At 40.4% G+C, this 25,012-nt stretch overlaps 1 long non-coding RNA gene and 1 pseudogene across 1 annotated transcript in view; one reads left to right on the top strand and one right to left on the bottom strand.

Annotated features, from left to right (window-relative positions):
• LOC141986779 (uncharacterized) overlaps positions 1-20,785 on the bottom strand; it is a 28,757-nt gene extending 7,972 nt beyond the window's left edge. Inside the window, exons 1-4 of the long non-coding RNA XR_012639358.1 lie at positions 20,435-20,785; positions 9,436-9,599; positions 7,575-7,742; positions 6,735-7,006 (exon numbers count right to left, since the gene is read on the bottom strand). This is a non-coding gene — a long non-coding RNA (uncharacterized LOC141986779). The remainder of the gene's footprint in view (positions 1-6,734; positions 7,007-7,574; positions 7,743-9,435; positions 9,600-20,434) is intronic.
• LOC141986059 (zinc finger protein 862-like) lies at positions 17,848-19,887 on the top strand (annotated as a pseudogene).
• Positions 20,786-25,012: the final 4,227 nt, after the last annotated feature.

The raw sequence follows: 25,012 nt of genomic DNA, 5'->3' as shown, positions 1-25,012 counted from the left end.
GTTAACAGAAGTTTGAGACCCCAATTAGCCCATCTTGCTGTACCTGGAGAAGGCATCAGGCTTGATTTATTATGACACCCCTCTAGGGAAGAGCTTCTTCATAAACAAGGAAGTAAAAGCTGAAGAGGAGATCCAGGAGAGGGGGCCAGGACAGAGAAACCCAGGGGAGAGGCAATAGGGAGTTCTTGCTCTCTGGGAAGAGCCTGAGGAAGGCAAGCTCAAGAAGGCCACAGGGACAGAGTTAATCCCGATGGTGAGTTCTGGGGGGCAAGGCACAGAGAGGCAGTCATGAAGGGTTGGCATTCCAGCAGAGAAAGAATGAGCTGGGAGGACTGAGGGAGAAGCCACAGGCCTGGGACCAAGTAGTAAGTGGCCCAAGGAAACAGCAGTGCATCTGAAGGAGCAGACCTGCCTGCTTAATACAGGATCCCTGGATTAGAACCCAGACAAGAGGGTGGGATTGGGTTCTTCTATCAGCCCCAAGGAAGGGGCATACAAGCTCAATATAAGGACTACTGAGCCCAGGATGGACCTGAAGCTCAGCCTCCAAGAGGGGCCAAGGAATAGCCCAAGAGGGGGCAGAAGGAACTTTTGTGTTGGGACCTTTTTTTACTTTGTTACCCCAAATGGGGAGAGACTTTAAATTGACCTGGTCAGAGGGATAAGTCACAGGAAGAGAAATCACCACAGAGCTAGAGCAGCTGTCAGAAGGGGGCTGTAGATGAGGAAAGAGCTGCTATGCATGCCCAGCCAGAAGGGTGCATGTCTTCCACAGGCTGCTTGCCATTTTCAGATTTTACCTGCTGTGCAATAAATTTGGAAGTACTTTTTGATGCAGGGAAATCCCACTTCACACTCTGAAATAGATCATTCTCCCAGCTCAATGTACAGAACTGTATAATTGGCTAGATGCATTATGAGGTGGAGTCTTGCTCTGAAGAACTGAGTTTTGACCACTGATGCAGACAGAATGTCAGACTATATAGTTAGATGTTCCAGAATCTGCAATATATACTGAAAACCTCAAAAGGGTTGGATATTCTTCTGATACAAGTCTACACATTGAGCTCTTATCTCAAATGGTCCTCAAATCCAGAGCTGGATGAATATGGCAAGATTTTTTCCATGAATAGGAGTTCAAATTTTTAAACAAACTTGCTGAGACTGTTTACATTCCTTGTGTTTTTTTTCTGCAGATATTCTAGTGAACAAGTATACTGGCAGGAATATTTGCCATAACAATACATTTCATGGAACCTTGGAGAATACTTGTGGAAAATGAAATCTGAATTTGATACAAAAACCTGATTCTAAGAATTATACCTCTTCAATCAGGGAACCGAAACACACCATGCAGCCTATGTGTCCAACCAAGAATTTGTGTTAAATTTGCCCAATAAGCAAACAATCTAGACACTAGAACTGGTCAGAAAATGGCAAAATGTAAACAAATTTTTCATTTTTCTAAACTTGATAAAAAAACAAACAAACCAACCACCTTTTGGTGGAATTTTTCCAGTTCTTCAATGAAACAAAACAAAAAAACCCTTGGTTTTTAATAAAACATTTTTTTTGTTTGTGTTTTGAAAAACTAAGATTTTGACTTGGATTTTGAAAACTGAAAAATGTTCAGCTTTTGGTATTCAATTGAAAAAATAGACATTTTTGAACAACACAATAACTTTCCATAAAAGTTTTCATTAAAAAAAGGGCCTTTTTTGTGGGGGAAAGTCTAGAGGAAAATTTTCAACCAGCTGGAATATGCAAGAGGGGCTCCTGGAGAATCCCTCCACTGAATTTTACCCAGAGTAGGAAAAGATAAAGGAGTTAGTAACACAGAGGACATGCAAAGAACAGTCCAAGATAAACAGGAATGGTGGAGCCTTGTTTGTGTCCTAAGCAATTTCTGATGGTGTGGGAAACATTCAGATTCTACTAGACCAGGAATTATTCATAGAAATATATACAGCAAAGGACTGCAAAAAAAAAAATCACAATCTCTTCACAGACAATCTGCAGATAGAAAGAGGTGCAATTAGTCAGATAAAGAACTTTGTTTGAATTTTTTTGCTAATCCCTACCCCAATCTGCAACTTTAATGCCCAGGAATAATCATTACCTATGCAAAGAGTCCCATTATTTTAATTCCTCACTTAACATTTTAGTCATTTGGGGGCAGTCTGCCTCCTAGCCTGATAACTGATAGTTCTTTACCAAGCTTTCAATTTCTCTGTTGGAGAAGCTCCATGAAAAGTGAACATCACCACCACTCTACAAAAGCTGAACATTAGTGGTCTAGGGTTAAGGTCAATAGGGAGGTAGTGATGAGAAGCTCTTATTTCAGTACTTTGCACAATGCCTGTTCTATAGATAATCAGAGAGACAAGGAAAAAATATTATTTGATCATGTAATTTAAGACTTTATCACGGTGGATACACACAAGTGGTACGAATTAAGGTTGCACGGGCCACCTTAAATTTGGCATTTACTAACTTTTGAGTGCTTGACTTTACAATCTTAATGTGAATAATACTGATGCCCACATAGGTCACCAGCAGGGTTGGAACCTGTAGATCCATGGCATAGACATCTACCACCTGAGCTAACAGAGTAAATGATGGCAGTCGTAGGTTACCATCCTCTGTGGATGGTATTACAGAGGGATGGGGGACACCGTTTGTTACAAGGTTTCACATATATTTGCAAAAAGAGGAATACTGACACTAGGGAATCTTGGGTTCCATTCCAGGTTCTGGATGGGAGTGTTCTCTAGTGGTACCACACCCTTCTGCCCCTGTCCCCTCCAGCCTAAGTCTGGTCTCCCACTTCCAATGGAAATCTCTTTGCCTGGTCATATCCAGTTTCTCTCTCCAGATTCACTATCTGAGCCTCAATCTTCTCCTCACCCTGGCTCCCAGTCCCAGTCTCCATCCCTGGGTTCCTCATCCCAGCCCCTACCCTACCACAGGGCTCCTCGCTGGAATGTAGTCATCTCCCGCTTCCAAACTCCTTGTCCCAGTCTTCTTGCCCAACCAGTCCTAGTCTCTCCTCCCCCCAAACTCCTCATCTGACCTCAGTCTTCCTGCCCCTCCACTTGCTCTCAATCCCCACTGTCCTCTTAGAATCATAGAACCATAGAATATTAGGGTTGGAAGGGACCTCAGGAGGTCATCTAGTCCAACCCCCTGCTCAAAGCAGGACCAATCCCTAACTAAATCATCCCAGCCAGGGCTTTGTCAAGCCTGACCTAAAAAACCTCAAAGGAATGAGATTCCACCACCTCCCTAGGTAATGCATTCCAGTGCTTCACCACCCTCCTAGTGAAAAAGTTTTTCCTAATATCCAACCTAAATCTCCCCCACTGCAATTTGAGACCATTACTCCTTGTTCTGTCATCTGCTACCACTGAGAACAGTCTAGATCCATCCTCTTTGGAACCCCCTTTCAGGTAGTTGAAAGCAGCTATCAGATCCCCCTTCATTCTTCTCTTCTGCAAACTAAACAATCCCAGTTCCCTCAGACTCTCCTCATAAGTCATGTGTTCCAGTCCCCTAAACATTTTTGTTGCTCTCTGCTGGACGCTTTCCAATTTTTCCACATCCTTCTTGTAGTGTGGGGCCCAAAATTGGACACAGTACTCCAGATGAGGCCTCACCAATGCCGAATAGAGGGAAACAATCACGTCCCTCAATCTGCTGGCAATGCCCCTACTTATACAGCCCAAAATGCCTTTAGCCTTCTTGGCAACAAGGGCACACTGTTGACTCATATCCAGCTTCTTGTCCACTGTAACCCCTAGGTCCTTTTCTGCAGAACTGCTGCCTAGTCATTCGGTCGCTAGTCTGTAGCAGTGCATGGGATTCTTTTGTCCTAAGTGCAGGACTCTGTATTTGTCCTTGTTGAACCTCATCAGATTTCTTTTGGCCCACTCCTCTAATTTGTCTAGGTCCCTCTGTATCCTATCCCTACCCTCCAGCGTATCTAACTCTCCTCCCAGTTCGGTGTCATCTGCAAACTTGCTGAGGGTGCAATCCACACCATCCTCCAGATAATTTATGAAGATATTGAACAAAATCAGCCCCAGGACTGACCCTTGGGGCACTCAGCTTGATACCGACTGCCACCTAGACATAGAGCCATTGATCGCTACCTGTTGAGCCCGACGATCTAGGCAGCTTTCTATCCACCTTACAGTCCTTTCATCCAACTCATACTACTTTAATTTGCTGGCAAGAATACTGTGGGAGACAGTATCAAAAGCTTTGCTAAAGTCAAAGAATAACATGTCCAATGCTTTCCCCTCATCCACAGAGCCACTTATCTTGTCATAGAAGGCAATTAGTCAGGCATGACTTGCCCTTGGTGAATCCATGCTGACTGTTCCTGATCACTTTCCTCTCTTCAAAGTGCTTCAGAATTGATTCCTTGAGGACCTGCTCCATGATTTTTCCAGGGACTGAGGTGAGGCTGACTGGCCTGCAGTTCCGCAGATCCTCCTCCTTCCCTTTTTTAAAGATGGGCACTACATTAGCCTTTTTCCAGTCATCCGGGACCTCCCCCGATCGCCATGAGTTTTCAAAGATAATGGCCAATGGCTCTGCAATCACATCCACCAACTCCTTTAGCACCCTCGGATGCAGCGCATCTGGCCCCATGGACTTGTGCTCATCCAGGTTTTCTAAATAGTCCCGAACCACTTCTTTCTCCACAGAGAGCTGGTCACCTCCTCTCCGTGCTGTCCTGCCCAATGCAGTAGTCTGGGAGCTGACCTTGTTCATGAAGACAGAGGCCAAAAAAGCATTGAGTACATTAGCTTTCTCCACATCCTCTGTCACTAAGTTGCCTCCCTCATTCAATAAGGGGCCCACACTTTCCTAGACCACCTTCTTGTTGCTAACATACCTGAAGAAACCCTTCTTGTTACTCTTAAGATCTCATTAGCTGCAACTCCAAGTGTGATTTGGCCTTCCTGATTTCACTCCTGCATGCCTGAGCAATATTTTTATACTCCTCCCTGGTCATTTGTCCAATCTTCCACTTCTTGTAAGCTTCTTTTTTGTGTTTAAGATCAGCAAGGATTTCACTGTTAAGCCAAGCTGGTCACCTGGCATATTTACTATCTTTCTACACATCAGGATGGTTTGTTCCTGCAACCTCAATAAGGATTCTTTAAAATACACCGAGCTCTCCTGGACTCCTTTCCCCTCGTGTTATTCTCCCAGGGAATCCTGCTCATCAGTTCCCTGAGGGAGTCAAAATCTGCTTTTCTGAAGTCCAGGGTCTGTATTCTGCTGCTCTCCTTTCTTCCTTGTGACAGGATCCTCAACTCCACCATCTCCTGGTCACTGCCTCCCAGGTTCCCATCCACTTTTGCTTCCCCTACTAATTCTTCCCTGTTTGTGAGCAGTAGTTCAAGAGCAGCTCTGCTCCTAGTTGGTTCCTCCAGCACTTGCACCAGGAAATTGTCCCCTATACTTTCCAAAAACTTCCTGGATTGTCTGTGCACCACTGTATTGCTCTCCCAGCAGTTATCAGGGTGATTGAAGTCTCCCATGAGAACCAGGGCCTGCAATCTAGTAACTTCTGTTAGTTGCCGGAAGAAAGCCTCATCCCCCTGATCTGGTGGTCTATAGCAGATTCTCACTATGACATCACCCTTGTTGCTCACACTTCTACACTTAATCTAGAGACTCAGGTTTTTCTGCAGTTTCATACTGCTCTCTTACATACAATGCAACTCCCCCACCTTTTCTGCCCTGCCTGTCCTTCCTGAACAGTTTATATCCATCCATGACAGTGATGTGAGTTCCAGTCACGTGAGTTATCCTGTTACTCCAATCACATCATAATTTCTTGACTGTGCCAGGACTTGCAGTTCTCCCTGCTTGTTTCCCAGGCTTCTTGCATTTGTGTAAAGGCACTTAAGATAACTCGCTGATCATCCCGCTTTCTCAGTATGAGGCAGGAGCCCTCCCCTATTGCGCTCTCCTGCTCGTGCTTCCTCCCAGTATCCCACTTCTCCACTTACCTCAGGGCTTTGGTCTCCTTCCCCTAGTGCTCCTAGTTTAAAGTCCTCCTCACTGCGTTAGCCAGCCTGCTTGCGAAAATGCTCTTCCCTCTCTTCGTTAGGTGGAGCCCGTCTCTGCCTAGCACTCCTCCTTCTTGGGACACCATCCCATGGTCAAAGAATCCAAAGCCTTCTCTCCGACACCACCTGCATAGCCATTCATTGACTTCCACGATTCAACAGTCTCTACCCGGGCCTTTTCCTTCCACGGGGAGGATGGACGAGAATACCACTTGCGCCTCAAACTCCTTTATCCTTCTTCCCAGAGCCATGTAGTCTGCAGTGATCCGCTCAAGGCCATTCTTGGTAGTATCATTGGTGCCCATGTGGAAAGCAGAAAGGGGTAGTGATCTGAGGGCTTGATGAGTCTCGGCAGTCCTTCCGTCACATCATGAATCCTAGCTCCTGGCAAGCAGCAGACTTCTCAGTTTTCCCAGTCAGGGCGGCAGATAGATGACTCAGTCCCCTTGAGGAGGGAGTCCCCGACCGCCACCACCCGCTGCCTCCTTCTCCTGGGAGCGGTGGTCATGGAACTCCCCTCCCTAAGAAGTGCATCTCATGCCTTCCAATCAGCGGAGTCTCCTTCTGCTCCCTTACCTCGGATGTATCATCTAGTCCACTCTCCGCATTACTACCTGTTGAGAGAACATGAAAACGGTTGCTTACCTGTATCTGCATTGCTGGTACATGGATGCTCCCTTTTCTTCTTCTGGAGGTCACATGCTGCCAAATTTCTTCACCGTCCTTCTGTTTCTGCTGCAGAGCCTGATCTGAATCTTCAGAATGTTATGCCCGTAGAAGCATATCCTGACGTCTGTCCAGGAAATCTTCAGTTTCTCTTATGCAACGCAGGGTCGATACTTGTTTCTTCAGACCTTGAACCTTCTCTTCCAATATGGAGACCAGCTTGCACTTGTACAGACAAAGTCACTTCTGTCCTGTGGAAGAAAGACAAACATGACACATCCTGTGCAGGTAACAGCAGCTGAACATTCACCATCCATATTACCTTCCTTCTAAGAGCTTCCTCAGGTGTTGTAGTAACTACTCACAGAAGCCTGCAAGATGAAAGCCTCAGTAGGCTCTCCCCAGGCAAACTCCCTCTGTTCGCCGCTCCCCTGGTTCGCCGCTGACTGCCTTTTTATAACAGTCAGGCCCACTCAAGGCTCATGTGGAACAAAGCACTCCCAATTCACACTTTTCAAACAATAAAGCACACGGTCAAGTTGACAAACTGTCTCCACAACAGACACTTAGATACTCACCAAGACAGCCTCCCTAATGCAGCACTTAGCGTACTTCCTCTCGGACAGATCCCAGGCAAACTCCCTCTTCCTTCCACACTCTTGCTAGTAATCCCAGTTTGCTTGCCCACCCAATCCCAATCTCCCACATCTCTCCCTTGAACCTTGTCCAATTGGTGTTTCCCCCATTTCACCCTTGGCTCCCAGTCCCAGATCTTCCCTCCTCCCCTTACCACCAGGATCCTTGTCTCAATCTACTCACTCTGTGTCTTCCACACCCCCAGCCCCTTGTCGAATCCAGCTCTTGTCCTCTCTGCATTTGAGTCAGGCTTGTCTGGGAAGTGTGGCAGAGGAGCCAAACAGCAGCAGAGGGACGACTGGGCACACAGGAGATCCAGTCGCCCTGCTCTGGTGCCTGATGCCACAGCAGCTGGGAAAAACAATTACAAGACAGGTCTTGCTCAGCCTTTGAAGTTCTGGGCAAAGATCATATTCAACAGATCTAGAATCTTCTGAGAATTTAGCTACCACATGTGCAAACTGAAATTTTTCAGAGGCTTATAATGTAATCAAATTTAGCTGTTTTTATGGGAAAAGCAAAAGGCACATTCCTGACACAAAAGAAATACCTTCATCTACCAGGCAAAACTTCAAGTCCCTGCTGCAAAGCTTGGAGGTGCGCACTTCTCAACAAAACAATAAGTTTTTATAACATTAGAGGATTTTTTTTTCCAATCTCATTCCCAGAAACTGCTAAACTAGTTTTTGCTGAAAATTTTTTTGTTTTTTTGTTTTTAAATAAGCAGCCTAAGGTAGATTCCCTGTTTGGAAAATTTCAGACCAATGGTTAGTTTGGCAAAATTATAAGCAATTGAAAGCGTCTTGTAATATAAACTCTTGGACAACCCCTAGTTGTTACCTACCACCCCACACTGGAACCCATATGGGATATCATCAAACAACTACAACCCATACTCAGTGGGGACCCCATCCTGAAAGAAATCTTTCCTGAACCCCTACTTCTGACCTTCAAACAATCCCCCAACCTCTCCAAGCTCATCAGAAGAAGAAAGCTCCCCACAGACCAGGGCACACCAACTCAAAGTGGCACCAGATCCCACAAGAACAACAAACAGCAGCAAAACTGGCAGACATATCTACACTTCAACAATGATCAACTCTCCCCACAACACACCTTTCAAGATCCATTGATCCTACACATGCCTATCACAATATGTGGTATACTTCATCCAGGGCACCAAATGGTCCTATAACAACTATGTGAGTGAAACCAGACAATCACTGTGCTCTCAAATAGGAAAAAAAAAAAAGACAAAAAAACCACCTTATCACCTGTAGGTGAACACTTTTCACAAAGCGATCACTCTATATCTGACCTATCAGTCTTCATCCTCAAAGGAACACTTTCAAAAGATGAACCTGAACGTTTAAATTCATTACTCAGATAGACACCAAAAATTACGGACTGGACAGAGACACTGGATTTATGGCTTATTACAACAATTTGTAACCCACAACCCCCCTTTTTTTGTCCTGTGACTGCAGAGGTGTTTGTGATGGGTTGGATCACAGAAACCCCCTTGGAGCTGCCACCTGATGTGCCAAGACTACTTCTGCCCCTGCTTTCCCTGCCAGTGTGGGACTCCAGCACCCTGTCTTGTTGAGCCAGACACGCCAGTCTGTTCCAACATAGACCCAGGGTCTGAACCACGTGCCCCAAAGTTGCAGACTTAATTGAAAGCAACTTAAGAAGTGTTCCTATCTTTGACACTCAGATGCCCAACTCCCAATGGGGTCCAAACCCCAAATAAATCCGTTTTACCCTGTATAAAGTTTATACAGGGTAAACTCATAAATTGTTTGCCTTCTATAACACTGATAGAGAGATATGCACAGCTATTTGCCGCCGCCCCCAGTATTAATACATACTCTGGGTTAATTCATAAGTAAAAAGTGATTTTTTTAAATACAGAAAGTAGGATTTAAATGGTTCCAAGTAATAGCAGACAGAACAAAGTGAATTACCAAGCAAAATAAAATAAAAAAAACACACAAGTCTAAGTCTAGTACAGTAATAAAATTGAATACAAATAAAATCTCACCTTCAGAGATGTTTCAATAAGTTTCTTTCACAGACTGAACACCTTCCTAGTCTGGGCACAATCCTTTCCCCTGGTACAGCCCTTATTCCAGCTCAGGTGGTAGCTAGGGGATTTTTGCATAAGGTGGGAATCCTTTGTCCCTCTCTGGGTTCCCACCCTTCCTTCTAAATAGAAAAGCACCACATTAAAGATGGATTCCATTTCAGGTGACATGATCACGTCACTGTAAGACTTCATTACCCACTTGCCAGCACACACTATACAGGAAGACTTACAAGTAAAACGGAGCCATCTACAGACAATTGTCCTGGTTAATGGGAGCCATCAAGATTCCAAACCACCATTAATGGCCCACATTTTGCATAACTACAATAGGACCTCAGAGTTATATTTCATATTTCTAGTTTCAGATACAAGAGTGATACACTTATACAAATAGGATGACCACACTCAGTAGATTATAAACTTTGTAATGATACCTTACAAGAGACCTTTTGCATGAAGCACATTCCAGTTACATTATATTCACACTCGTTAGCATATTTTTATAAAATCATATAGAGTGCAACATCGCAATGTTAACGGCCACTCTACATTGAATAGTCCCTAACAATATGTGCTAAGCACTTATGCTAAACAATCTGTTCCATCTTGCATTTTACAGTTACTGTGGGAGTACCTTTTCCAGACCTGAAGAAGAGATCTGTGTGGCTTGAATGCTTGTGTCTCTCACCAACAGAAGGTTCTCCAATAAAAGATATTACCTCACCCACCTTGTCTCTCTAACCTTTTCTATAGACATGGCTACCTGTCCTGACTATAATAATAATAAACCTGAGTTACACACATTAATAATGACAGGTTTCAGAGTAGCAGCCGTGTTAGTCTGTATCCGCAAAAAGAAAAGGAGTACTTGTGGCACCTTAGAGACTAACAAATTTATTTGAGCATAAGCATCCGATGAAGTGAACTGTAGCTCACGAAATCTTATGCTCAAATAAATTTGTTAGTCTCTAAGGTGCCACAAGTACGTCTTTTCTTTTTACACATTAATAATGAACATTTGTGATTCTATTAACCCATTTCTTCTGAAAATTTACCACACAGTAACTGGAGCTTTCCTTTTATAGGGTCCATGCTACATTTCTTGTGCATTCAAAATTCCCATTAAAGTCAATGGGAGCTTTAGGTGTACAGAGAATATAGGCTTGAGCTCATCATGGAAGTTATTTTTGTCCCTTAAGTTGAAAATATCCTATCCAATTGACTATGTTCAAAGCCACATCGTTGGAGGTTTCACATGTTCTGCTTTTTCAACACATCAAGCAACAGTTATATCCTATTTGTACAATATGTATTTTAGGCCTGATCCCGCATTTTTTCAGCACCTAGATTTCCCATTACCAGACTGATTGGTTGTGTTGCAAAACTACAGTGTTATAAGAGGTTTAGGCCTGTTTCAAGTTCCTCAACATCATGAAAAACTTGGGAACAAGAAGTAATATTTTGAGACAGTGGTATTTCTGCATCATTTTACCAAAATCTGTCCACAGTCAATAATAAATAGAATTTATGATGAAATTCAATACTTGCAAAACTAAAAAGTTGCATAACATGACAGAAGTGTGCCAATATCTAAAATTAATAAAGTTGTAATTATGAAAAGCAACACATATATACAGTAATGCCATTCAGAATTTAGAAATATTTCTGGATATGAAATTTCATTTATTAAATAGTATTTGGTGAATCAGCTACTTTGATGAAAGAATGTATATACTTATTTAATTAAAACAGGCCTTTTAATTTATCATAGAATGTCTTAAGGATGTCGAAGAAAATCAGCAGTTATGACATTCTGAAGAATGACTAGGAGTTTAGTGTTAGAATAATTGCACTGCTGTAAGCAGTTCAGAAAACGGGATTATTTAACGATTTAATTAAAAACAAACAACGATTTTATTGAGCTGACAGAGACTAGTATGATCTGCTTCCATAACAGTGTGTTGAATCTTCAAAGCAGCATTAAGTAAACTATTTAATTTTCATTCCTTATATAGTTCAGCTCTTAAATTTGGGAGCTGTTGACAAATGTTTTATTTTATAGTCTATATTTTTGCTATTATGACTTGTTAATTAGGTATAGACCAGGGGTTCTAGAACTGGGGGTTGTGACCCCTCAGGGGGTCATGAGGTTATTACATGGGAGTTCGTGAGCTGTCAGCCTCCACCCCCAAACCTCACTTCGCCTCCAGCATTTATAATAGTGTTAAATATTTAAAAAGTGTTTTTAATATATAAGGGAACTCATAGGCTTGCTGTCTGAAAGGGGTCACTAATACAAAAGTTTGATAATGACTGGCATAGACAGTGCTGTAAGTTTAAGAGCATAGTTCCCTAACAAAATATTCTCCTCAATTTGAGTGGGGGTGGGGAAGTGTCCTTGCCTACACATACCATGTGTGTATTTTCTTTGTAAAACACATTTACTTGCCAGGCACTGCCCTCCTCCTGCCTCTAGGGGAAGGGAAGGGGAGTAGCCCCAAAGATTTCACATCACGAGGTATCTGGGAGGAAGTGAAGATCCCTGCCAGAGCTGGGACCCTTGATCCTCCGAGAGAGTAGGAAAAGAGAAGTTAGTCAAGCTGAGATGGGTGACCCCCTTGCCTAACTTCAGTTCTGCCTTACCTTTAGCTGTCTTTTAGTTAAGAAGGCTGGGCTCTCTTATCTCAACTTCAGCCATAGCTGATTGGCTTTCTTTACCTGAGTCATCAGGTGACAACTAGCTGGCAGAATGTCCCATTCCACATCTGAGGGGTGCTGAGGCAGCAAGGTAGACCTGTTCTCACAACCTTCATGGAGAAGTCAATGGGAGTTTTACATACATAAAGTCTGCAGGACTGGTTCTTCATTGTCCACATATGCAATATACTACATACACTGTTTATACCACCCATGCAATACTTTCTTTCTTGCTCAATACTTTAAATATACATTTCATTATTGTCAGACTAACTTACTAATAGTTGGGGTTGGAAGTGGAGCCCGATTGGGAATTCCACGGCTGAGTTATCTGATTATTATAATATTTTAGTAGCATGGTTATTGGGTAGCTACGATGCAGCATTCGGTCTATTTTTGGTGCAGATGTGAAATTGTTGACAGCAAATATGTATATCCATTTTTATATTACAGCATTGGAATTTATGTGATTGGGGTCAGGTGAGGGTGTTATTTGTTTTTGTATCTCAGTTTCATTAAACTACAGTAGGTTCTACTATCATGCAGCAATCAGACTGACTCAATGACAAGTTCTGTTCTATCTGTTCCCTGCAGTCCTGGTCAGACTCCATTCTAGTATGCTCCAGATTTGAAAGATTAGACATTCTTCAGAGGTACCAGTGTTCCAAACTATTTGGTAGATGTTTCACACAATCGTTATATGCCAAAACTGTCAACTCCAAAACTAATCTCATTTTATCTAATTACACACTGACTGCCTACCTGTGCTTGCTTCTCTTTGGGTTTGAGAGAGATCCAAAGTGAGCTTTTAAAAAAATATTGCTTGCTTAAAAAGTTACAACAGATGGCAAAGGAAATATTATAGAAACCAGGGAATTGATTTTTCCTCCTTTTAGCTGGTGAAACTACTGAAATAAATGAGTTAAACGGTCATAAAACTGGAGTAACACAGTAATGAATTATGCTGTAAAAGACTTATTAGTTCACTAAGGATCGTTCCACTGACTTCAATGGGCTTTGGATCAGGCCCTTCATTACCCCACCAGTTCAGGGTTTTTTCATACAGTACAATATACTTTCCAGTACTCTGTCAAGTTCAGTTTCAAATAACTCTAGCAATTGGTTTCCACTCCAATTTTAAAATTACCATACTATGAGAAGTAGTGCAGTAATTAAGTATACTGTTGTTATGTAACTATAGCAAACAATTCCATCTTTTCTACTTTCTAATTTTCCACCGAATGATGAATGAATGTCTACAAAATCGAAGGAAAAAAAAAAGGTTATATACATTTCTCACAGCAAATGTTCCTGGTGAGTAAAAGCTGACCCACCCCACCCCTCAATATTTCTTCATATTTATAGTGTTTGTTTTTTTAATCTATGATTATATGCAAAATATTCAGGCATGGTACTGTTTAAAGGTAAAACATACTGTAATCTATATAAAGAAAAGGAGGACTTGTGGTACCTTAGAGACTAACAAATTTATTTGAGCATAAGCTTTTGTGAGCTACCGCTCACTTCATCGGATGCATGCAGTGGAAAATACAGTGGGGAGATTTTATATACACAGAGAACATGAAACAATGGGTGTTACCATATACAGTCTAACGAGAGTGATCAGGTAAGGTGAGCTATTACCAGCAAGAGAGGGGAAAAAAAAAAAAAAGCATTTTGTAGTGATAATCAAGATGGGCCATTTCCAGCAGTTGACAAGAACGTGTGAGGAACGGGGGAGGGAGGGGGGAAATGTGATATATGCCATCATGTGCCAGCAATGCCCCTCTGCCATGTACATTGGCCAAACTGGACAGTCTCTACCTAAAAGAATAAATGGACACAAATCAGACATCAAGAATTATAACATTCAAAAACCAGTCGAAGAACACTTCAATCTCTCTGGTCACTCAATTACAGACCTAAAAGTTGCAATTCTTCAACAAAAAAACTTCAAAAACAGACTCCAATGAGAGACTGCTGAATTGGAATTAATTTGCAAACTGGACACCATTACATTAGGCTTGAATAAAGACTCGGAATGGATGTGTCATTACACAAAGTAAAACTATTTCCCCATGTTTATCCCCCACCCCACCCCCGTTCCTCACACATTCTTGTCAACTGCTGGAAATGGCCCACCTTGATCATCACTACAAAAGGGGTTTTTTTTCCCTCTCCTGCTGGTAATAGCTCACCTTACCTGATCACTCTCGTTAGACTGTATATGGTAACACCCATTGTTTCATGTTCTCTGTGTATATAAAATCTCCCCACTGTATTTTCCACTGCATGCATCTGATGAAGTGAGCGGTAGCTCACAAAAGCTTCTGCTCAGATAAATTTGTTAGTCTCTAAGGTGCCATAAGTACTCCTTTTCTTTTTGCGGATACAGACTAACACGGCTCTACTCTGAAACCTGTAATCTAAATAGTACTTCCAGTTATATACATCATGAAACTTGATCTCTTTGATGAAGAATTTTCTCTCATCACATTTGTCTCATTGCCCATGTAAATAGAGAACTCTCTACCCTCTATGCAATAATTTAAAACAAACATTTATTATCCATCTTATTGTGCCTGGATTTCAGGTTACAGTCCATAGGTATGGTAAAGCAACACAATACAGAAATTACTTATTTTCTTCAATCCAGCAACAGTTTCTTACCAAGATCCTAATTCATACAGTTTCACTAAAGTATTTCTGCACAAATTCAATCACCACTAATGTTAAAACTTCCTAAATAAATAAACAAGTATACAAATCTTTGTCCTGTAAATATCAGAAACATAACACTTATTACAAGTTAGCTTTTGTTTAAAGAGACAGGAATATAGTAATCAGATCTTTCTGTTTTGTAGGGTGTTATATTACAGAGTGAACGTCATTACACCACCTATAGTATATCATTACTAGAGTGAGTGAAATCTCTCTATTACACATATTTAACAGACCAGGCATGTCTATCAAATATAAATACTCAAAACAACTGGATAGGCGTACGGATTTTTTTTTTTTTGAAGGTGAATCTACTTTTCCTGAGTACTGAATAAAAGGTAACCAAATATCTAGTATCTATTTGTCCTCTGTCTATTTTGCTGGATACATCATTGGTATCTTAATTTTTTTCCATAACCACAACTTCCCATATATTTTTTAACCATTCCTCTATGGCTGAGCTATTTTTCTTTTTCCAGTGAGAGGCTACCAATAGCTGACCAGCTACTAAAGATTAATTCTTCATTTCCTCCTGTGTGATCATTCACCACTAAAGTGTTACGAACATTTAACCTTAATAGATGCCACACTTGACAGTCACAGATATTGGGCTTTCCTGCAGCCTTTACTTAAGCAAAACTTCCACTGACTTTACTGATTCAAATGTCAGTATCACATCAGTAATCAAAGATATCATGAAACAGAATTACCCTTTCTAATTAATTAATAATTACTATTAGTAAGATGTATGTTTGTTGCCATATAAAAAGCTACAAAAATATGATTACTTCATTAATTGTATTCAATTAACATATCATTAAAGATTATTAGATGAAAATGTAACAGAGACATCTTATAAATACCAAAGATAAATGGACTAGATAAATAAATTTTGAGCCCTAATTTTTACCTTGTCCACATGCTCGAGTAACAAAGAAAGCACCTATACAGTAAGCTTATTAGGAATCATGTGGGCTGTGTTTATTGAAACATGCTTACGTGAATTTATCAAAAGTAGTTATATGACAGATAATTCATCTACTGAGAGTTGAAACAAAGGCAATCTATTGTACTGTTTTATTAGTTTTTTTAAAACTTTTCTTTTTATCTTCTGTTTTAGTACTAAGAACCTGGTTATTAAATTCAATTACAGGCTTCTCCCACAATATTACAGGATACCCAGAGTTCTCATAACTCCCAAACCCTTATATTTGACTCCTGTCTTGTCTAGACTTTTGTTCTATCTTTGTTCTAAGTGGATGCAACTGCACAACAAGGTTTGCAAAAGGCTTTGTATGTGTGAAGAACAGGGATGAATTTAGACTGTTTTACAGAAATAATTTTATCATAAATACATATATTAGACTTTTATACTTTTGAAGTTGGGACTACAGCACATTTGGAAAAAGATATGTAGCTAGGTCTTTAGATCCTAAAGCATCAGACATGATCAAAAGCATCAAAAGATCTACAGGATCGAGCCCACAGTGAATCACCACATTCTGTGATAATGGTTTATTTTCTTCTTTTTGTATCTCTATTAATGTAGCATTTGTCTAGTCATCCTTCTGAGGGGCAATATCTGCTTTGTAAAATGATCCTGAGAAAGTACAGTTTGCAAAGTATTCCTCTGAAGTCTTGCCAAAGAACCATAATGTATAAAAATAGCACAATTCTTCTTATTTATTTGTATTACAAATAAATATGGGCCCAACTTCATTGTGCAAAGCGCACAGCCCCTGCCTTGAAGACATAACAATCTAAGTATGCAATTGGTGAAATCCTGAGCCCACAGATATCAATGGCAAAACTCCCACTGACTTCAATAGAGTTGGGATTTCACAACACACACTCTCTCTCTCTAAATCTCAGGCTGGGATTTTCAAAGGAGTCTATGGGAATTAGGGGCTCAAATCCCATTGAAAAAAATCAATGGAATTCCATCGCCTAAATCCTTTAGGCTACTTTGAAAATACAATAAACCTTAAGAATTAGAGTCCAATAACATGGCTTAAATTCAGCTATTATCATAACTCATCAAAATAAATATACATTTCTAGGGCCAATTCGTAAATCGCCATTTTGTTTTACCAGGGTTGTTGTTTGGCCTCCATGTTGGTACCCCCTCGTGTTTGTTAAGATGGTGCCCTTTTTCAAACGAAGGCGGGAACTGATCATGTAACAAGTGTAATCTGCCCAGAGACAGGAAGTTGTATAAGGACTAAGCGCACAGCACTCCAGACTGTCCGCCCCCAGGGCGGCCCAGTACCTAATAAGTGAAACCAGCTGAGATGTCAAGTCAAGACCAGAAGCAGCATTCCCTCTAAGCTGCATGCCTGCACGGCCACATAACAGTCCATCAAGTGCCACACACTTGATTATTACAGCTGCGCACATCCTGAGCGATGGCAACTTGTGTTTATCTTGGTAGATTCAGTCAAATAAACTTTTGTCAGAATGTCAGGGCTTCATTATGTTTTTGATAGGAATAAAGAAAAAAATAATTTGAATTTTGCTCCATATTCGCTGGACTGGTGCTGACATCTCTCTTTGTGCTGGGAAACTGGGACAGAGAAGGACACGTAGCCGAGGGGCAGTTGCAATGTGGTGTGCAGTTGCTACTCTCTTGATTTTCACCCAGTTTTCGGTAAGATTGATAGAATTTATACTTGTAATATATGCGTGTTTTACTGATAAAAGTACATATATGCAATAACCTTATAGGGTTTTCGGTTCAATTTAACAATGTTGCTGTTCAATTTAACGATTAACTGTTCCAAGTTGCTTCTCTCACATCAAACATATAAAACAAATACTATTGGTAAAGTCTTGCCTACAGTAATTGAGTAAAATGTCAGAGTTTAATGTAGAATTTTAAAAATTATTATTGATTTTAATTATTTTTGTGGAGATTCTATTTATTAACAAAAGTATATCCTTTTAACAGCCATGTTTAAATGAAGGCAAACAGTATCAACCAACAAAGGAGCAAATCCTAAGAAGAAATGCTGCCTCACGTTCAAAGGAGAGTGGCTGGATGAAATAGTAGAAACAGAATCTCAACAATCTAGAGGCAAGATTCGTGTACAACTGAGGGAAATATTCCAATACAGTGCTGATGTGGGCTTGATCTGCAAAATTTGTGCTGGAGCTAGAATATCCAGTGATTTCTCTACAGGCAAGAAATGGGAAGATAGATGGAAATTGGACTACATGAAGAGGCATTTATCAAGCAAAGGTCCTGAATCTGCTGCACATATACATAGAAGCATAAATTCTCGCCCACTGGGATTTGACTTGCGAAGTATTCTATCCGAAACCACTAATGACAGACAGAAGAGACTGGAACTGATGGAAAGACAATGTTCAAAGCCAGAAGAAATAAAATTTCTCATAACGTTCTGCTTGCAGTACAAATGAACAGCTCCATGAACTCTGTGCAAAATATAAATGATCACATGGCAAAGTATCTGCATGTACCAATGAGATGGCGTAGCAAAAACTATGCTTTTGAGTTTTTGGAGTCAAACAACAGTGTTGTCCACGTAGAAATCATGTCAGAGATTCGCCTATCTTCCTATCATACACTTATTATTGAAGAAAGCACAGATATTTCTGTTAAGTTCAGAGATCCAGCAGCTGCAGTGCTTAAGACAGTTGTTTGGTGGATTTCTACACTCTCAATAAGCTGGACATGATGAAAATGGTGATGTTCACTTCTGATGGTGCTTCTGTCATACTAGGAAAAACAGTGGTGCTGCCACACAACTCAGGGAGTGCATTCCACATTTAACAGAAAAACACTGTGTGGCCCATTGAGAAAATCTGGAGTTAGTCGATGCGTGGAACAAAGTACCAATGTTGAAGAAAACAGAAACACTTTTGAAGACCATCTATACAGTCTTCTGCAGATGCTCAGTCCAAAGAGGACAATTTGAGGAAATGGCAAACGTCTCAGAAAATGAGACTGTAGCATTTAAACCTCTAAATGAAGTCAGGTGGCTATCTAGACATTTCACAGTAAGTGCTTTGATGTGCAATTAAGAGACCCTTCCTAGATACTTTGAACATGAAATCTCAGTTGACCCGCCTGAAGAAGCCTATTGACACTAATTACCGTATCACTCTAACTGCATTAAATGATGTCTTATATAAATTAGCAGAACTGACCAAATGCTTTCGGAAGAGCTCTTTAACAACAGTCGAAGCTGTACAGTTAGCAAGGGCCCAGATCCGCAAGATGAGAGGACACTATCTAGGAGAAACAGTCTCTTGGCCCAACAGTGTGAAAAATCTAATTGCATCAAGCACAAGAGATGAACAATCCAGCGGTGAATCTATTCTAAGTTTCATATCTCCTGTGTGATCATCTGAATAAAAGGTTTCCAGAAAAGGAACTAAATGAATAGGTAGCTTTTGATTTTGCCTACTTTCATCACAGCAAATCAGTTATGATTTAGCATTGAAAATATTAGCAAGCTAGTTGACAAATACAGAAAAATTTTGGACCTTAGCCGAGTGAAGTCATCTGCCCAAAACACCAGGTAAAAAAGGAGTCCATTGTGAACGAGTACAACGATTAGAAATACATAATTGCAGAGAAACATTAAGCAAAGTTGATGATAAATTTCCAGGAAATGGTGACTTTTATTCTACAAAAATGCAGAACAATAGAGTGTACTTTCACAACTGGTGGATATATGTGCAACTTTCCAAGTTTCCAATGTTGACTGTGAGCGTGGCTTTAGCCATATGAATAATATCAAAACTAAATCATGAAACAGATTGAAGTAAAATCATCTGGATATGCCAACAAGGATCAAATTTCATACTTCAAGTGGTGAAGAAGTAAACCTTGACACTCTATATATACACTGGAAGAGTGGTAAAGACAGAAGAGAAAAGGTTCATAGCCAGTGGCAAGTGTCTGCCCCATCATCTAATCTGCCAACTACTGGCCTGGGGTGTCATTCCAGTGACAGTGATTAGTGGTCTCCTAAATCAAGAAAATAAAGTAATTTCATTCAGGTGTCACAAAAAAAAGGGAATATATATATATCAATCATACATAAAGACACTAGATAAAAAACTTTTCATACCAAGCCAAGAGATATCTTTAATTTCAAGCATAAAGTGTAAACATTTTATTTCATGCATCAATACTGATGATAAAATATTTTGTTTCTTATATCAAGAAAATTGAAAATTTTGTTTTATGTCTCAAAAGGAATAGATACATGTAAGATCCTAATAGGCTACTGAAATTTTTGCAGTGTTAATTTTATTTTTATTTGATTTCATATTAAATAAACCTCTGAAGCAGTGTACCTTGTTTTAATATTCTTCCTTTCTTTCTTCTTCTTCTTCCATACCTATGGTAACTTAAAAAATATATGTTATATCTAGGTTTTTTGTTTCTACTAGTGGTGCCCATCCTCATATTACCTCGATATTGGTGCACATAACAAAATTCATTCTGCACATAGATGGAAAAAATTAGAGGGAACATTGACCAGAAGAGAAGACCAGAACTTACCTGTTGTTCCTGATTGCTCCTGATTTCCTGGGCTGTTCCTGTGCATTCCAGAGTTCCTGGTTCCTGTCCCCTGTGTTGTGTTCCTGAGTCCTCGTGTGATCCTGTCTCGTTCCTTGTTCGTGAGTGACATGGTGATGTATTAATTTTCTTGATTTATTGTATACCTACCAACCACCTGTATTGTTTGGGGACCTTGGCTTCAAGCCTATTTGTCTGTTAACATAGGAGTGCTTTATTGCTTGTTCACTCTTATTGGTTGTGGGATTCTTTGTTTAATAAACCTTGTTCTGTTTGTACCTCTATATTTGCCTCCTAGTACTTTAAGAGTCATTATTACTTCCGGTGATAGATACGGGAATGGGGGGGAAAGGGGGGGGGAGAATCTGTACTGGAAGAGAGTTTAACGGCAAATACTAGCTCCCTATGCTATTGACCTGCTAGAGGGTTTGTGTTGTAATAGTGACCTGCCTAGCCAGTTAACACATTCACCTTATCTTTTCATGTAATTAAACATATTTACAGCTCAACTGATAAGAGATGTCCTCCATTAACAAAGAAGTGCCATTTCTATGTAAAATAGATGAAATAAATATTCAAAACAAGTTTTTAAAACTGTCCACATATAAAGCAAAGAACAAAAAATTAAAAATGCTACATTGGATTATTTCTTCTGCAATTTAATTTTTAAGATGGTAAAGATCCAAGAACCAGTTCCTATGATTCATTCTGCTAAAATCTGACCAAGCCACTGTACTTTGTTCCAGAAATTAAAAGTAAAGAAAAAACTAAATGGAAACCATTAGACTGATTAAATGCTACAGCATGAGACAGCCAAAAGAACCTACAGAGAGTCCCTGATTTTAAATTATTTTTATATTATGGGCCTCAATTCTGAAGCCGGATCCAGTTACCTAGCATTGACTTCACTGGTGCTCCGTGTGGTACTAAGATCTGTTTGTATGGGTTCAATTGCTGGATTGGGGCCATAGCCATAATTGTCTCTCCCTAGAAAACATGTACAAATTGTATCTCTCTTCCTGAAGCAATTCATGTAGGAAGCAGCTTTTATTTGTAAGAAGTGAGAAATGACCTAGGGAACAAAAAGTAAAGAACCTGAATGAAATGGAAAGGCATTTTTACTGGACCAGGGTGAATGATTTGTAATTAATAATTTATCCAACTAACTCAAATTTGTTTTCTAATCACAGAATACTGAAAAAAGATTGAGATTTTCTCCTGTTTACTCATTATTTGAAATCATTCAGAAATTTGTGGTACTTAAAAAAAAGAATTGATTGCAAAGCATCTTCCTAGAGCACTGAATACTTTACATTTATTATTTGAATTATGGTGTTTAGTTCTGGTTGATCAGATTAGTAATATCACATGGTACTGCTTCTGTTCCTTGCACTTCCCACATGAGAATTTTCACCTTCAGCTTTGCAAAATCAGGCCTAAGTGATTTGCCTCATTGGAAGTCTGTGGTAGAACTGGTGTGTAACACAGTTAAGACCCAAAATTCTTAATTTCCAGTCCTGTACTCCAACCACTAGAAAAAAGCTTCCTCTTCTATGTGAGCATAATTGGAAGTCTAAAGCTAATAAGACCCTTTTCTTGATAGAATGGATATAGTGTAGGTTATACCCACTGAGACCCTAATTCAGCAAACTACTTAAACATATGCCTAACTTTAAGCACCTGAATAATGGCTTCAACAGAAAAAATGAGGGAGAACATCAGCGGGATTAAGGCACGATTATCCTAAGAGGTGGGAGACAGGATATGAAAAGGGGTCTTTTTCCTCCATCAGACAGAGGAGTAAATTGAACCCAGATCTCCCACATCCCCAGTGAGTACTTTAACCCCTGGCTTAAAAATTATAAAGGAGATGGCACCAACACCATGAGTCAGATTTTGAATGGGCCCTGATCTGGTAGGTGCCTACCAAATCAGGCCCCACATAAGCAAGATAAATGGGGGAATGCCTATATTCCCCTGGTTTGCAGATGATGTAGGGCAGTGGTCTCCAAACTGTGGGGCATGCCAGGAATGTCCAGGGGGTGCACAGCGGGGCCTGGGCCAGCCCCTAAGGCGGGGGAGGGGAAGAATGCCACCCAGCTCCACTCTGCCCCCAGTTTTGTCCCAGTCCCAGCCCTGTCCCCAGCCCGTTACATTCCTGGCCCTGCCTCAGGCCACTGCTCAGACATTGGCCCTCGCCCCTGCTTGGCCACCAGCCCCCATTCTCAGCCTCTGGCCCTGCTCCCTGCTGTGGCTCCAGTTCCAGCCCCCAGCCTGGCCGCAACTCTGCTTCCCGCCCAGGGGGTGCAGACATATTCCATTACTGGTAAGGTGGGGCACGAGAGGAAAAGTTTGGGCACCACTGATGTAGGGGTTTAGGCATGAGATTGGTATCTGGATGCCTAGAATGAGGTAGCAGTGTGCATGACCAGAGGCAGAAATATAGATGCCCAGAGAGCTTTTACAGCAAAAATTTAGGCACTGAATGAGTTTATGCACCTACAGGGTAAGATGGCAGCCAAGCAGGGATTTTGTGGATCACAGTGGTGCCTAAAACTGGGATTGAGAACAGTGTCTAAGTCCCTTTGTGGATCTGGGCCCTGACTGGCTTATACGAGTTAGTGGTCTCACTCTAGTTCTCGAAAGACAGATGTCACACTGGCACTATAAATTAGCACATCATCAATATTCTCTGCAGGAAGACCAAAACCTGAATGGGCCTGCAGACTGATCTATTTTCAAGCCCTACAAATCATAGTATCTGGTGTATTGCTTAGCGTGATGCCTCCAAACCACAGTAAAGACACATTGGAGATGAATACTGTTCTGTGCATAAATAGAGGATTTCAGTTCTCTGGGAACTCTGGACAAAACTTGTAATAGCTATATAAAAGCACTTCTAAAAACTTAGGTATGATAACTATGATAGAGCAGAGGTATTGATGAAGTGGATTAATTTCTTATGAACATGAATGAAGAACCATGTAGAACAGCACTGCTCACAATACTTTAAAATATATTTATCATAAAAAAAACATGACCCAAAATTAATAAGATCTGGACTCTAACACAAGGAAGTGAACCAAGTTTATATCTGTCTTTCATAGTACACCAGTGAAGTGAAATTATAAAATATATTAGACCAGTGAAATTACAAATGTATATTAATCTATTTGACAGAGACAGAAAGCCAAAGGGAGGATATTACATGTATACAGGACTAGACCTCAACCTTACTGTTCTCAGTTACATAATTTCCTCCAAAATTGTTCTAGTTCACATGCTCAGACACAAACACTGTAACAACCTGTTGAACACAAGTAAGGTTCCCTTTTAGGCATCAAGATGGTGACCAACAACTGGCTTGTTCTGGTTATGATCTACCAGGAGACATGTGACATTTAATACAATTTAAAACATTTTCACCTGAAGGTTATTCTCTTTCCACTCCTTGGGAAAAATATACTTAATAAAATGGATCCTTCCCAGAAAATAAACACTTCTATTCTTATTACTCAATTACTGAAAATGTTTCTGGTTTATACATCCTATGATGTCTTCAGTCATCCCATGAAACTATAAAGTGTTTTGCCTTTATCTTCTTTGCCAAAGTTCAGGTAAATGCACTTGTTTTGTTTTGTCAAGTTTCAACCAACATTTCTATTTCTAGCACTCCATAACTCTTTATCAATTGTCTTTTAGAATAGTTCTCAAAGTGATTACAGAGTAAACCTCTTCTGTTACAAATTGACTAATGACTATACGGTAGCACAGTATTATTCTTATTAAAAATCTTTTGTGCCCTTTTTACCTATAAAAAGTTAAAGCAAACAAGTATACATCAAAACTTTTACTGGCAGGTTCATATAATGCTCCAGCCATAAATTATAACTTTACTTCTCTAACAGATTCTTCCAGGTTAGGGAAAACAGCAACCCTCTCCCACTGCTAATCATTATCCCGGTGAGGCTGCCCTTCTGAATGCGTTTTGTATATGTCCAAGGCTTTAGTATGGTTACAGAACACACTATATAAAAAATGAAAATATGTAGTGAGTGAGTTTGGGGACCACCAGATGAGTCCCCTCTCCTGGTTGTATTTGTCAGGTAGGTGGGGTCTTGTAGGTAAAGACATGCTTGTACAATATTAGAACAAAAATATATATAAAAAACTATAAAAAGCCATCATATACAAATTTGATTTGTATTTTGTGATATATATAGAGCAATCCTATTTTCTGAAAAGAAACAACAAACTGCAGTAAACTGGATAAAGACTGAACACTTACTGACATACCGTGCTATATTTAAACCTTCTTTGGAAAGAAACTGAAAAACTGCAAATAGGCATTAAGCCTTTCTATGGCTCCTGTCTTACCATGTACAGATTCTCCTGTGTAGGTATAAGAAGCGACTGACTTATCCCGGACACACACGCTTTGAGCAAGTCTGACACAGTGATGGGTTGAAGAAAGCTCTCAATTCCACCACCAAACTGAAGAGAGATAAGTAACATACTTCAGAAGCATATTACCCACTCTCTGGGCACTGGTAAATCATC

This window comes from Natator depressus, chromosome 4 (genome assembly GCF_965152275.1).
Source record: "Natator depressus isolate rNatDep1 chromosome 4, rNatDep2.hap1, whole genome shotgun sequence".
Lineage (NCBI taxonomy): Eukaryota > Metazoa > Chordata > Testudines > Cheloniidae > Natator > Natator depressus.
Note: the sequence above shows the minus strand (reverse complement) of the source record. Positions and strands in the feature narration are given on the sequence as shown.